The sequence below is a fragment of the Linepithema humile genome, chromosome 5 (assembly GCF_040581485.1).
Source record: "Linepithema humile isolate Giens D197 chromosome 5, Lhum_UNIL_v1.0, whole genome shotgun sequence".
In the NCBI taxonomy this organism is placed as follows: domain Eukaryota; kingdom Metazoa; phylum Arthropoda; class Insecta; order Hymenoptera; family Formicidae; genus Linepithema; species Linepithema humile.
Window position 1 is genome coordinate 27924434 of NC_090132.1, and position 16161 is coordinate 27940594.

The 16161-nt window shown below is 40.4% G+C and overlaps 1 protein-coding gene across 1 annotated transcript in view; it reads left to right on the forward strand.

Annotated features, from left to right (window-relative positions):
• Positions 1–16161, forward strand: part of Notum (palmitoleoyl-protein carboxylesterase notum) — a 454423-nt gene that overhangs the window by 69523 nt on the left and 368739 nt on the right. Inside the window, exon 4 of the mRNA XM_067356350.1 lies at positions 11664–11702. The gene's annotated coding sequence lies outside the window, so the exon portion shown is untranslated. The remainder of the gene's footprint in view (positions 1–11663; positions 11703–16161) is intronic.

The following is a 16161-nucleotide window of genomic DNA, read 5'->3' on the forward strand; positions in this document are numbered from 1 at the left end:
TAAGAATAATAAATCACGAGCAGGTGCAATTTTTCCATTGAATGAGTTTACTTTCCTTAACTCTCTTTCTTTGAATTCTGAGGTGAATTTTAGTGTAAAAGTTGGTTCAAAAAATTATGCCGAGGTTAACTTTTTTATCCTAAACTTCATACTTACACGAAGGAAGTTGAGAAGAATAACGTATCTTAACTTTTTTAAAGCAATTCGATCTTGTATTCTATTTTCTTAGTGACCAAAAAAGGAATAAACTATTGAAAGAAATTATTTTATCTAATTATCGGTTTGAAATGTTTTTGAAAATTTACTTTGTTTTATCTCGATTAAGAATTTAAGATATCGAAATATTCCTCAAGTTATTAATAAAATTATTTTTTAATTCACAAAATTATTATTCATTAAAGAGCAATACAAATTCAACTTTAAATATGTATTATAAGTACTAGTCAAAATTAATATAAAAATAAAAGCTAAATTTAGGCCAAAATTAATGGAATGTTACGAATTTCAAGCTGAGAAAAATAAAGTGACGTTAGAGAAGTAGCGCAAGTCAGCGAACGGAATGAAGAATCGGTTATAAGAAACTGCCGATCGCTCGAAGAACGCAGTCAAGGACAGACAGCGTGGGCGGATAACGACAGGATGGACAAAGTATCTCGAGGATACGGTGACGCGCAGTATGAGAAGCAAAAATCGGGAACACGATATTCCACTCGGCGTGATCGTGTGCGCGGCGCGGCGCGACGCGGCGCAGCGCGGCTGGTTTAAGAAATTGAAATCGATTTGGTGGATCTTTCGCTTCAATACTCCGCCGCGCCAACGCCGGGCGATTTGCCGCTAATTGAGATTAATGTCGACCGCGAATTCCGCGAGATAAACGGAAAGTCTGGCGTAGATGGAATAATTGCGGCGATACCTATCTGATACAACGGTCCGCGTTGTAACAAGACTCGTGCGTACTTAACTGCTCCCTGAGATGAGACGAGCACTGATAACCGGCGCAGCGGACGCGCGCTGTGCGTGCCGAGACGTGTGTATACCTGTCCACATCTCCGAGAAAATCGCTCTCGCGGAATCTCTTATATGCCTTATCGAGAGAGAGCGGGAGCTCTCTCGTCTTTTTCGATTTTGAATTCACCTTCCGCGACGATCCTTTTCCCCACGCTGTGCGATAACACGTACTATCTACATAAAGATTGCTAATCGAAGCTTTTATTGCCAACGAAAGCGTGAAATAACGCGCGCAACATTTATCTGTTTAAATGTGCATGGCTGGATGAGAGATTCTAGCGATTGGCTCCGTTCCGGTTGGAATCGCTAGTAAAATTTCGCGCTCGCGTAATTGAATTCCTTCGAAACTGTATTACGTTTTGCGGCTATGATGGAGGCGTACATCAGCGGAAATTGGTTCAGTTTGACGAATGTTAGGTAATCAAATATATTCGTCGAGAGAGAACGCGCGCGTTATATTGTAAGTGGGATAAGTTTTGTAAAAGAAACAAGGCAGAGTAGAAGAAAAATATTTTTAATACAGATATTACAAATAGCACGAAATTATCACACATGCGCGAAGCAAAAATAACATTAAGTTGCATAAAATAAGTTAAAGTTTAACTGTCATTAAATTATTTTAATAAATTGGAAAATAACAAAATAATAATAAAATAATAGTTACAGCTAGAATATAGCTACATCATATCTTGGCATTGTTTTATGTTAGAAATATTTATTTTTTATAAAACTTTTTAATTAAAAAAACGCAACGAAGATCTGGAATTACGTGTCTGTATGAGTTTCAGATTAATTAATGAAATTAATTGATACTTTATATTGTTCTTTATACGCGCGCACCGCTCGACGTATTTTCCTCAGGATCAATTTTAGTTCGTGTGTTGTCAATCGCGCAGCGCTGTTGGCAAAAATAGTTTAATCATCGTGATTAATAATAACCGCCTTGACTTTATCATTCGCTTTTTTTCCCAATCAATGACAGCAGACCGCTGTTTATGAAAAAGGAAAATCACGTCACGCTTTGTAACCTTGATAATCTTCGCGGTATCTAATTGGTCCGGTTGCTTCTGTCGCGGTGTCTGCATGACGGCGACAGCGACAGCGACGATGATGGCGTCGCCGTCGCTGGTTGCAGCGTGGACTAACGGCCGGTCGCGTTTCAATAGCCGGCGGTTTTCTCTATGGTAATAAGCGAACGACCATGGCGCGGCGACTGTCCCAGCAAAAACTAGTTTATTAATATGGGTAGCACGTTCGGTGTAATCTTCGTCCTCCGCTGTAACATAGTCGCCACTGTGACGTTCATCCGGGTCTTTTCTCTCGTTCTCTTTGGGGCGTGAGAGACGCGCCACGCCGAAGAAATCGTCCCCCGGATCTCTATCGTCGACTTTTTCCTCTGGACATGACCGATCGACTGGTCGCTGCGAAGTATTTCGCTACGCGTTGATAGACGGTGTAACGCGGCTCCGATCGTCGGTTTGTTTTTGCCTCTGATTTAACGAACCTGATTGGGGACGATATGCCGATCCGCTTCGCTGTGACGGCTGTTGGCGATGTGTTCACTTGAGTTTGTTCTTCACTTTTTTCCCACTTCTCGAGATTTTTTAAAAAAGGGGCTGATTTTTATCTGCAAATAATGTGTGCAATGTGTACAAAAAATGCTTGCATAAAATTTCATTTTCTTGTGAAGAGTTGCTATCTGTCATCATTGATGGAAAGATTATATTGTATATATATTCTGAAAGCGCGTTCCCATTCTTTCCATTGAGTTGCTTGTTTAGTGCAGAATATCTTAATTGCAATCTACTTATTATAAAATCGTTAAGTAATAATGTTTGATAATGTATTCCGCAATTATGTGCCTCACTTTTCCACTTACTCGACTCGTGTCTATCGGTAAAATGTGTTTAAAAAACGTTGAAAGTACATTATCAATTTCACTTATACTTCTTATAATTGCAATCGTTTCCTGTTTTGCGCAGCGAAGAATTACATAGATTAGTTTAATTTTTATGTAAATTTTATTCTATTTTATGCCTTATATATTTCACTTTTATTCGTATATATCTTATATTTTTTACAGTGTAACCTTTCAACACATTTTGTCAACTTGGACAATAAAGAATGCAGCATGATCGTTTCTTGAAATTGAAAGCGAAGAGCGTCAACTTGGAGTCGTAAAGACGATTGATACTCCACACTACTGCACGCATCGCACGTGTGTGCCGTGTAAGCCACAGATCGGAAATTCCTGAATTGCAACTTGCAATCTAATACAGGAAATCGTAGGTAGGTAGAATAGGTAGAAGGGAAATGACTAGAGAGTATAAGCCGCGTGCATTAATGCGCCAGTGGCCAATCCGCGCGTCATCACGTTAGATAAAACATCACTGTATGCAAAGCGATCGGAGGAATTCTCTCGATAAGGCTAATTATAGCAAATTATGATAACATCCTGTTACAGTAGCATCCTGCATAGCGCGAGAAAAATTCTTCTTCTTTTACGATAATTTAAAACGAGTACTAATTGGGAAATAACTTCGTTATTGAAAATTAATGTTTCAATTAATTAATTTTAATTAGTTGAGTTTTATTTAAATTTTTAATTAATTTTAACATTTTTATTAAAAACATCCGCATATGCAGATACGATCTTCTAGATTTATGGATTATGAGCAGTGTCGTGTACTGCGTTTAATAACGTTCGTACTCCGGTGCGATCAAGATCGTAATATATCCAGTCGAGACAGGTGCGTATGAAACCGGTGACGCACAAAAATAATAAGGAGGCCTGGCGCGTTTCCGATAAGCGCGCGGCGGATCTATTTCTCGTGCCGGGGCCCAGTCGCCGATGTCGGCACTGCAGCTGCGAGTGCAATCGAGTACTCTCCAGTAAATGCTTTTATCGGCGATACGAGGCGGCAATGCGCAAGCTGTCTTCCACAGCGGCCCGATTTTCCTCTTTTTATCAGCTGAAACGGCGTTAATGCGAAACCGAGAGACGGACCTCGACCGCGACATTCTTCTTAACTCTTTCTTCGCGGAAATGGCGCGCCGGAGCCGAGAAAAAGATATTTGCGAGCGAGCGACGGTACCAACCGTGGAATAACATTTGCAAAGCTAATTGTAATACGAGGCTACTCTCCTTCACCACTCTCCACCATGTTTTTCGTCCGCGTTTTATCGAGTCACGTGCGCGAAGCAAACCTTAACACTTTGCCGACTAGCCGACTCGTGCCGACTTTAAGAATGGTAGAAAAAGTAGTGGTATTGGTTTTTTATTCAACTAAAAATACCATCGGCATAGCATGGTTGTCGCTATAAATATTCTCAACAAATGTAATAATACAAAACAATGTAAAATCGATATCAGCAGTAATAGCAAAAATAAAAATTCGAAAAATAATAACGCGATTATTTTTTTACGTTGCGTGCGATACATTTTTAACGTTATTTACAAGAATTTAATTTAATTATGAATAAAATAAATTTATTAAGAAGAGTGAGATAGATGTTAAAATATATTGACGCTTTATATATTGAGAAGAGTATTTCAGTTCTTATATCATGACCGATCACTTAATTACAATTCTTTGTAATTAGCAATTTTAGAAGCATCGAATTGTTATCTGATAAAGTGTCATTAGTTATCCATTAATTATTGCTTGATTATCGGTTGCGTGGCGATTAACTAAAGAGTTTTTTTATTTTAGCGCCCTGAAATATTAATTAGTGTTATTCTTCTGCACGATCTGAATATAAATTGCCTTTAACGGCGGTAATGGCAAGTGCGCCGATAACATACTGTCTATCGGGCTGGAATTATCTTCGACTCTCGCTCTTCTTCCCCGTAAAGCTGATCGATCTCTCCGATCGAGCTCCGTCCCTTCATCTTTCTTTCCCGCCTTCGTGACGATTTGCTTCTTTAGTTTATTTGCGAGCGCGGCAGTGTCGCCTTATCGCATCCACTCCGGAAATTAAACTGATACACGCACGGAGTAGACTTGTACGCGATAATCTTATAGTAACTCAATTCACTCGGCAAAAACTACGATCGGAAACGGATGACGAGGCATGTAGGTGGTTACGTACGCCTCGAGAAATTTACTGACGGACGTAAAAGGTAATACCGCGAGATGAACGCCTTCGTGATGTCGATGACTTTGTTCAGAACGGACAGCAATTGTCAGCGGATGATATATAATTTTGTTCCGGAACGCGATACTCATATCTCGGAGTAATCATGAAATATTTTAAAGAAACTTTATTTATATTTTTTATCAAAGACGTCATGAACACAAATTAATATGCATAAATTCACGTTTAAGGAATTTTTATTTCTCGAAATTAACGTCTTCAATCACTTATTAATTGGAAATCAATATTTCATTTTGCAATTATGAAGATTATTAACATTGCAGTTGTGTTTGATAAAATCTTAAAAGTAGATCTTATAAAATAATGATTTATGTTACAACTTTTTTTTCAAAAGCAGTAACTTTAGCCGAAATCGAAGATTTCATTGTTCATTTATCTTCCTGTCAAACCGTTCTGTACGGTTTCGTATCCGATGATATCGATCGCTGTGCGTGGACCGAAAAAATTACGGTCGACGGACGCGCGCGGCGATGCAATTTACGCCTTCTTCAAGGTGCGACGCAAGGGATCGCGTAAATCTTGCGACCGGCCAGCTGTGTACGGTTGGTGATGGTGCTGTACGAGAAGTACGGGCAACTTTGCCTTTGAGCTCGAATTTACGATTCCTCGCCAGCGAAGATAACCGGTGATAAAGGGTGCCGGAGAGCGCGGCGTGCGGAATTATGAAGCGAGCGGCGGAGGCAGGGTCAGCCGGCGGGATAGTGCGAGCGAGCGTGTACACACTTATGCGTGCGCGCTTGTGTGCTTCACAATACAACGCGGTGGCGAGCACTCGCGCTTGAACGCGTAGATAGGTAGCTGGGTCGCTGGGTAGGTGGGTTCGGCCACGGCGGCGGAATTACTTGCTTGCTCCTCGGGCCGAAGGTTTACGGCCTACCGTATAAGCGGTGCCGTAACGTATGCAGTAAAACCCAAAAGCCGTCGGATGTTTCGTAAAAATGGCCGACCAGTCGTTACCGCTTATCACGCGCGCGTAAAAGGATTTGTCGTACGGCGCAATTGTACGCGCGTAAATGCGTGTTTAGCGTGACCCGACCCGGCAGTAAACTCGTCGTTAAGTCAGACGCCGTACGCTCCTTCTATCGCTTTGATATTCGATTTAAGTGACGTCTAGTCGAGGCACTGAATGCAATTGACACGCCGTAGTTCGGAGTTATGTCGTGAATAAACCATACGTGTAATCGCGCGTGAATCGATAATAATAGTGTTTCACTGCCGACTACACGCAGTAATGTCCTGCGCGGCTGCATATTAGCGGCGCATTAACCGTACATTATACGCACGTATATACATGCGCATTTCTAATAGCAAAATACATTTTTCAAAATAGAATTTTTAAATCTAAATTTAGAAATATACTTTACATACAGGATATTGCTAATTGGTAGTTAATTACATTTTTCATCGGTACAAAAATGTTTATGTAATAAAAATTTGGATAAATTTCATTTGTAATTATTATGAAATTGTTGAGAAATTAAGTTAGCCGCGAAATCGAGAGAGATGAATTCGTTACCATTCGTTACCAGTTGATTACCATATCCGAAGCTTTCGCGAAATTCAATTCCAAGTATCGGGTTTCACTCGGCAGTTCCGTATCGCGATAACAATCCGCGAACGCTCGAGGTATCGTATTACCATCTCTGTGTATGAGATACATGGATTTCGCGCGGAATCTAGGTGAATATGAATGTTGAATAATAGCGACGTACCGTTGCATTAGCTCGACGAGGCGTCATTACAGTCTTTCTACGTCGCCGCGGAACAACCGGTCGTCGGGGATGATAGAGGGCAAGGGTGCTTCCTCAAAATGCGTTACTGCCGTCTCTCGATTGTACCCCCCTGTCCGGGAACCCCGGGGGTAAGGGGGGGGGGGGGGGGGGGAGCCTCCTGCGAGTCGACGGGAGTCTGACCCCGGATCACGAGTTACGAATAATAGCCCTGCGCGGGAATCGTCTATCCCCGGGGATGCATCGATCTTGCGCCTACTACTACTCCCTGATTGGCGCGTATCCTTATAAGTCGCATGCCAATATCCCACGGACCAGGAACTCATTATCCCGCGTCCGCCTCAAATCGCCCACGTCCAAAACACATTACACCCAACGTGCGCGGCGTCGTGTGAAAGGGTCGGAGGCCAGAGACAAAGTTCCTATCGACATGACCCTTCTTCCCTTTCTCATACTGTTCTCATAGCACGCTTCCCACGTCTTCACTTTCCCAATAATCCTCGTGATTTGTGGCGCGTTATTCGTTAAAATAAACATGTCCGTGTTTCGGCCGCGTGCAGGCCATTCGTGATGTGGCGTATATTTCATAATTTGCGCGCAATTTGAGAATCGATTTATAAACGTTCAAATAAACGCCGGTTGAACTTCTCCGTCGAAAGGTTAAGCGCCGAAGACTTCAATACAATTACAATATAATGTAATAACATAGTAACGTGGACGGCGGAGGTAAACGAATATTGCTGCATTTTGCTTTTATGTGGCGCGTAGCGTTGCGACAACGTTGATGACGTCGATATTGTGTCTATTTCTTGAAGCGGACAGGAAAGTCGCGATATTGTGAACTGTTTGTCTGTTCTTACGCGAAAATTGTATTCTCGTCAGAATGTAGAAGAAGGGAATTGTGAACTTATGGGAAACGGATGGTGTCCTGTGCGAGCATTTCGCTTTCCTGATGAAATTTCTCCGCCACGAATAGCAACCAGCAGTTCACAATAGATTTCTGTATCTACTCTAGCCGTGTAATTTCATTCCGGCGGGAATCATTTACTGTCCACGGAACCTCTCGCAACGGAGAGGCATTACGTAGAATGATCGTTAAAGGTCTATCATTCCACGGTGAACAATCTCAAAGGCTCGCGAATGGGCACTTCATCCTTTATCAAGCCAGTGATCGATCTCATTTTCTCTCAATTTCACATCCCGGGTTGTAATGCACTCGCATACACGCACGTGCAGCGCAATATTGTTCTCTTTCGATAAGATTGCCGTACAAATATCTGAGTGTAGTCGAACGAATAAAAATCATTTTCTCACATCGCGCTTATTTATCGAGGAAAAGATCGTGAAATTGTTGTATAGCTTCTCGTTGAATGTTGCAAAAAATGGAAATTGCCTTCTGATATTTAGCAGTTGGACTTGAAACAATGTGCAATCAATTTTCCATTATTCCACGCATGAAAAATATATTGACAACAAATTTTAACTTTCAACAAACAATAGCAGCAATAATTTTAATTAATATAGATACATTTTTAACTTTAGATATAATAGCTTTCAGTAATAAATAGAAAGATTTATATCGCTGGAGTAATGAAACGAGCGAATAAATCCCCTTTAAAAAATTGATTTACGCTTCAGTTTTATTCACGAATGATTGATAGAGTTTCTTTCGATATTTACCCGAACGATCAGTTCCGGCCTTGGATACGGATTGGGCAGACCATCGACAGATCTCGAAGAGGATTGCTGCGGCGGGCAGAACAGAACGCGATCGAACGGAATTCCTCAATTTTACGCTCAACTGCGGAATCGTGGTCGTTACGCATTTCTGCTTGAGAATAATACTCACGTAGTGGTATCGCACTCAGTCCAGCACTTACTCCGTTCGCACCCCACGAATAAAGAGCACAGTTATGCGCAATGAATGTCTCGGCGCGGGATGAAATACGTCCGGTTGTCCGACTCGCGCGAGTTTCTTTCTCTCTCTCTCTCTCTCTCTCTCTCTCTCTCTCTCTCTCTCTCTCTCTCTCTGCATGGACGCGAGAGCAACGAGGTGCATACTTGACACGGACGATAGCTTCCTCACGAGATCGCACATCGCGGTGATATTCTACGTTTTATTCTTGTTCAGCCGGAACGCGTTTGGATCGTTTGATTACCGCAGTTAAAACACCGACTATAAATATAGTTCTTCATTGGCGGTTTTAGTTACGCTCCGCTCCCCGCAGCGAGCGTATCGCATCGTTGAGTCCCGCGTATATATTGTTGCGAAGATTTTGATGAATCTCATCTCTGATGATTCCGCGAGAAGATTAAGATAAAGTCGGCTGGAGAATCTGGGAGAGAAGGAGAGAAAATGCGATAGTTTTTTAGGATGCGCTTTATATGAGCGGTGAAAAAGAAGAGCGTTTCTCTCTTCCCTCGAAATGTGGGAACGTTAATCCGATGCTGCAGCACGCAGGTAGAGGCATTGCTACTATATTCCGACGCATACGACTCCCGCAATGTAATGCGAGCTTGTTGCATTGAATAACTGCAGGATCCCGTATGTGCACAGCGGACCGAAACGTCGTCGCGTCGCGTGTAGCCATATATTCGCCTCGTGGCGTTGCCCGCGGCATAATCCTGACACGCGCACAAATTTGCACCGCCTGCCTCCCGCAAGCTCTTGCGAATAACTTTTCTGCTTTGGAATGAATGCTGTACGGCGCAATTCTCGACCTTAGTGGATTATGGATGGCATCTTACAAAATGCTTAATGCCACGCGTGTTTAGCAATGCTCGCAACAAAGTTCAACATTGTAGACATATTTTTCAGCGCTTCTTTATTATAAAAGAAGACGTAAATCAGAAAGAATAATTGTTGAACAAATATATGCGTGCGTAATGAAGTTGTTATCTTGATGAATATCGAAAAAAAATCTTGTATAAAGAACTAAAAAGAATTTATAAGGATAAACCAAGTTTCTTGAATAATTAATTAATTTAATGATTTACAGAGGATTGTTTGTAATATCAAAGTTTTTCGAATTAGAATAATTGAAGATATTCTTAAAAATTGGAGTAATATCACTTTTTAAGTGATTCGAGTCACGCGTACAGCGAATAGTGATCAAAATTCAAGATGGAAATTGCGAATAGCAATTCGTATTCACTCTGCGTCGAACACGAATCTGTGACGTTTATTGTAGCATTTAGCGTATTCGAAATAGGATATTCCTAAGGGAATTATAACAGGCTAGTCGATATCGACAGGTGATTCGCGTGATTTTCACTCACGAGCGTACACACGATTTTATATGGCGTCTCCGTCGATTGTACGGCATCAATTTTTCACTAGCCGTGGCACGGCAATTTCGTTTTCGGCGTCAACAATGAAGTGACGTTCATAATGGTAGCCGTGAGAGATAACGAGTCCGCGGCGTCGTCTCAGACTGTAAGAAACGTGTTAATGGCAATCGTGAATTACAACGGGCCGCGACTTACACGCCTGTCGAACCGGTAGCCAGCGCCTTAATGGCGCAAGTTGCACCGATCACGCGGAGGAAACGGACTTCCATCGCGATTAACATCCGACGGGGTTTCGATTTGCGACGCGTGTCTTGCGAAGCATGCAACAAAGTTGCACGGCGGCAACCGTGACAGTATATCAAGGATAATGGCACGTGAATTTTTTCGTGAAGTATACAATTTGATTACATTCTTGCGTTATGCTGTGAGCTCTGATTAATGCTAATGAAAGGATTAAATAACGTGTCATTAAAAATAAGTGGAAATTAAAAGGCAAAAAATATATACGAAAAATACACTTGTTAGATTATATAATAATTTATTGTAGAAATAATTTATCATTGCGAAAAGTGAATTGAAACTTTGGTGAGAAAAGTTTTATATTTATATTTTCACCGGCGCAATGTTCAGGTTTCACTCCTGCACAATGCATTTTGTGCATTAGTAGTTGATATATAATGCTGTCACGGCACGGCGCGACAGCATTATACGGCGCTATCGACGAATGCTTCTTGCGCGTTCTCTTGCCGGGGTTCTCTTGATGGCGGCTCGGCTTTCAAACGACTTTCATTAGAACCTTAATTATCCACCGCGGTAATATTGTGTTTTCGAACTATTTAGCGCGGCGTACGGTGTAACAAGTATATGATACGCATCGATTCTCGCGTTATTAAGTCCGTAGAAAAGAAGTGAGAATGAAAAGAAACGCGCCAATAGAGGCTTTGATTTATAAAGCTGTCGAACGGCGCTAGTCGCAGCCTAATTACATGGCTTGCAGTATATTTTTTATCGCACCAAAAAAACCTTACAAAAAAATACGCCAAGTACATAAAAAATATTCCAATTTGTACGCAATAAAAAGTTTAAAAAATATTCACCTCTAAAAAATAATAATTAGTAAATAACTTACTCCAAAAAATAATCCTAAAAAATATTATTTAAAAAATTATTTATATCAAAACTAAATATGAAATCAATAATCACTTAAGCAAGTATATAGAAACAATTCAATTTGTAAAATCAATCTTACATTTGTAAAAATATTATACATTACAGATTATAGATTAAAAAAAGACAAATTTAAATATAAAATAAATTTTTAATTAAAAAAACTTGGCGCTGCTAAACTGTTTGCTATAGTTTTGTTTAATCTGTTTTTATACTATCTTTTGTTATCGATTCCCTGAATACTATTTCAGTTAATTCTTAAACAACTTCATCATGTCACTAATAATTTCCGTGTATTTTATGTTACAGATAAGCTTACGAAAAACTCTGTTGCTGCGCATCGTGTCGGTAAGTTTATTTTATTTTGATATCATTAAGAAAATAAATATAAAAATATCCCAGACTGACCGTATCACTTACTAATAGCGGATTTCTAAGATTTTTTATATGATAAGAATATAGAAATTAATATGTGCCTAAGCGTGCAAATTTTTGACAACTTAATTAGATTTAAACGTTTTCCATTTAAAAATTATTGGGAACATTTTTATATGAAGATTTTTGCTTTTGAATGACTTTAGAAATTTGCTATTACGATTATATGGTCTGCGATACTACTGTATTTATATCTAAAGGAGTATTATTCACGCAGCAAACAAATCCGCTGTTAATGATTATCATGAATTATAATACCAGCTTACGAACAGCTAAAAAAATTGAACTCGATCACTGCAATATTTTACGAAGATAAAATTACTGATAATAATAATTACAGTAATAATAACAGTATGTAAGGTTTTTATGTAATAGAAGTTTTACTCTACAATTTAAGTAATTGTACACAAAAGGAAGCAACGCGTTGAAATTTTTAAATATCTTTAAGATAAAGAATTTCAAAAATAAAGTATTGTGAACGTAATTAAAATGAAACCATTAGTGACTGATCATATTTGCGGGATAGAAAATTGCTTTTACATTATGACATTATACTAATTGTTCAATCTCTTAATGAAATTGAATACGTATTAGATTTAATTAAAATGATAGATTCATTAGAGCGTTTTCAATTAAAGCTTTGGATTGCTGTGAAACCAATCAAAATTAATTTTCGTGAATTCATATACGATTATAAATGTACTCGAATGCGATTTACAACGAAGTAGAACGACATCGTTAATCGATTGGATTAGAATTTCATTAGAACTTCATATTCCCTTAATTGTCGTCACAAGCTCGCCAGGCTATTTTCATCGAAGACGATACGATTTCCAGTCAATCATCTCGCAAAAGAAAGAGCGATCCGATATCATGTGAGGACGAACAAACTCCATAATTACTGAGATCGTATACTTACGGATGTGGGCCATCCGGTATATAGACGGCGACGGTGATTATCATTTGCGTCAGCTAGAATATACGTTTATCCGCAGGCCCGAATGATCGTGTAACACGATCAAGCAATTATTGGCGGAAGGCTCACGGAAGGTGGAATCGTTTTCTAGTAATATCCAACATGACCGACATCCGACCCAATCTCGGTAGTTTAACCCTTAAGCATTATCACGTTCCACACTGAAGTCGTTATCCTCCAGAAGACTTTTAGATAATTCCGTCTATATTTTCTTCATATTACGTTCAGGCGGACGATCATTCTCAGGGATGTGAAGCTAATTATTATAACTTATAACTTCTAAGAATTATGTGCAGAGAGCATATTCTTTTTTGCATTTCATGCGATGTGTAATTTTAGAAAATTGGTTAATATTTCTAAGCGAAATTATTCTGCAGGAAGATTGAAGATTTAAATTATATTAATTCGCATGTATTCCCGCCCTCGACAATGTTGTATATTTTCCAGTAACGTGTATTTGCTCGAAAAGAACGCAGAAATAATTGATCTTTACATAGATATAATAAAATAAGCGTACGGAGAGCTTGAAGTTGAAATAATCAATATCGCTCAAATAGAAATTGTTAAACGTTATATTTGTTTGTGTAATATTTGTCTTTCTGGGCTTTTATTAAATCAGGAAATCATATCTCTTTGATCGTTTTAAAGTTTTCAACATTGGTTACTCTGAAGTTTCAAGTATTGAAACTTTCAGAGTTTCAAGCATTAGTTATTCTAAAGTTTTGAACATCGGCGACTCTCTGGTGTTTCAAGGATTGGTCGTTTCACAGTTTCCTAAATCATACAAGTGTGAAAAGCTTATGTAGTTTTAGATAAAAGAACAACATATTTGGGTAGACTTAATTTTTCGAATATAAAAAAAAACTGCACGAATTAAATGAAAATATTGTTTACATCTTATTATATACATATTTTTGTCGTGAAATTTCTTATTGCATTTTATGTGATATAAATTGCACGAGCTTTTCTTTTTCTTTATATTCGTGATGCTCTCTCTACTTAAAATTCATAAAAATTGAAGGGAATCATAATTATTATATCATATTGAAATAATTGAGGATTAACCTCGTAAGAAGACGGGTTTGCTGATGGCACGCCACGTTCATATAAAAGCAAATGGCTTACGCCGCCTTTATCCACGGCAACCGTTGTATTTATCGAAGGCACATCCTGCCGGGACAAAGAGCACAAATTCCGCCTCGATTTATGACGTAAAAATGCTCGACCGATTTAGCCGCCTCTTCTCTTTAGTCGATGGTGGCTACCGCCGCGAGACCTCGGTCCGACTGGAAAATTGCAATAATAACGGTGATTTCGCGTCCATTTGTCCGCAATGAGTGCGCGCTGCGCGAAGCGCGGCGGTCGTGTTCACGGTTAGTAAATACCCGGCCGGTGTATATAATTTTCCTCGTGCCACTGGAAGTGCTCGGTTACTTCCTTTTTTTTATCCTCTTCGCAAACTTTCCAGAACGGGCATGCGAGAGGCGCAGTATCGCGGGGAAATACTGACACTTCGATAGATAACGAGCAGACGCGCCGAGAAATTCCGATGTAAGAAAACCATAGGCATATGATTTGTGCCGATAAACACGCTCGCATCACTTTTCTGTCTCTCTGTAAATCTCGCGAATCACGCATACAAAAAGTGATTAAAGTTCCACGAGAATTATGGCTAACTGAAGCGCTCTCGGTGTGCCTAAGTTAGACTTATAAGAAAATTGAGTTAATGCAGTAGTATTACGTATTTCTATCATTGCCTTCTAACTACTTCCTTATCTAGTGCTAAATGATGTATCGATTGCTCGCTGTATGCATTGCGATGTAAGCGAGTTAATCGGAATCATTTTTTTAAACTAGAAATGAGAAAAATTTGTGTTTTGCATTTTATTCCTATTATTTTAAGCAAGCAATTACTGATTAGTTTTGTCACGATATGTTAAATCAATATGTGTGATCATGTCGATCAAATTAGAAAAGTTTTAGATGTCTAATTGCAATATTATACTTTTAACCAACGTCGCGCGTGTAATGCGTATTGAAACCGTATTAAATTACTGTATATGAATACGCTTTTATTAAACGCAGAACACGCCGCAATAAAATTCAATAAAACCCGAATGGTACCGAAATTCAATATGTTATATTAAATTTTTGTCATAGCTTTCCACGGGGAAACGGTTCTGGCTTTCAATGCACGTTTAATCATATTTTATTTCTGACGGATTCGTGTTCATTCCGCGCGTTTGAAAAGCTTCACACGGCGATAAATCGCATCTGCATCTCCGCGGGCTCGCAATTAGATGACGCGATAGGGAAACGCTTTGAAGTATCGGATGCAATGTATCCGATGCTTGTAAGCGACAATGGGAGTAAGAAACGTCGGTTGTAGATCTTGCTTTTGTCTCGATCGGTGAGGTGCGATATACCTGGTACGCACACCCACGCCGCGTGCTATGTACACGCGCTCGGACGGCGTCGTCGTATGCGGACGATAACGCAATTCCGTACATGGTATATACGCGGCTGCGAGCGAGCACCGTTTCTCGGAGTCCATTCGGCGTGCCCGGTACACCCGTATTCGTTGAATTCCAATTCCGATTTGTATTCCAGCCGCGTCCGTGCGCTTTCTCATCCAGGGAATATCCAGGTTGCACAGATTGTTTCCGAAGCGCGCCTTACTCAGGCGATTGGCCGCGTGTATAAAGTAGACGTGCCACGATACAATATACGAACGTCATTATTCCTGGAAGTTACTCGTTCCTTTTCGCGTCTTCGTTAGGAAAGGAACTCGTGTATTCGCGCCGGAAGGGCGGCCCGCGCCGAACAGGAAGCTGCTAAGAGGGGCGATCGTATCGGCCGGACCGCGCTCGCCTGTCTTCTCGCATCGTCGTTATCGCGCGATTTCTCGCGTCTGGCTGGACTGATCTTGCATAACGGCGCATGATTTGTTAATGTCACGGCGGAAGGAGTCGCGCTCGGATCACTTGCGGTCGCGCGCACCGTGAAATCGCGCGACTGTTTACTTTTTGCCGAGGGATAACAGAGGATATAAATTGCAGTTCGGATTTTGCGTAGGCTTGAAAAAATTTATGATCCTGTTTCTTTTCAACCGTATCAACCGTATCGTGCGTTTTATTGGCGGACGCGTGCAGCGAGGAGTCGTGCGGCGCGATGCGCGGTGCAAATCGATTGCTATGAGCCTGTATCGCGGACAAATCTCCGGAATCGCGATCGAAGGCCATCGGCAGACTCGTAAATCGCGTTCTCTTTCTTTTTTTTTCTTCCTTTTTTTTTTTTTTCGCCGGAGGCGAGTCCACGGATCCAAGAGTCGCGGACGAGTCGTTTCGCTCCGGGGGCGAATACGGGCGTATGCACGCACGCATTTACGCACTTAGG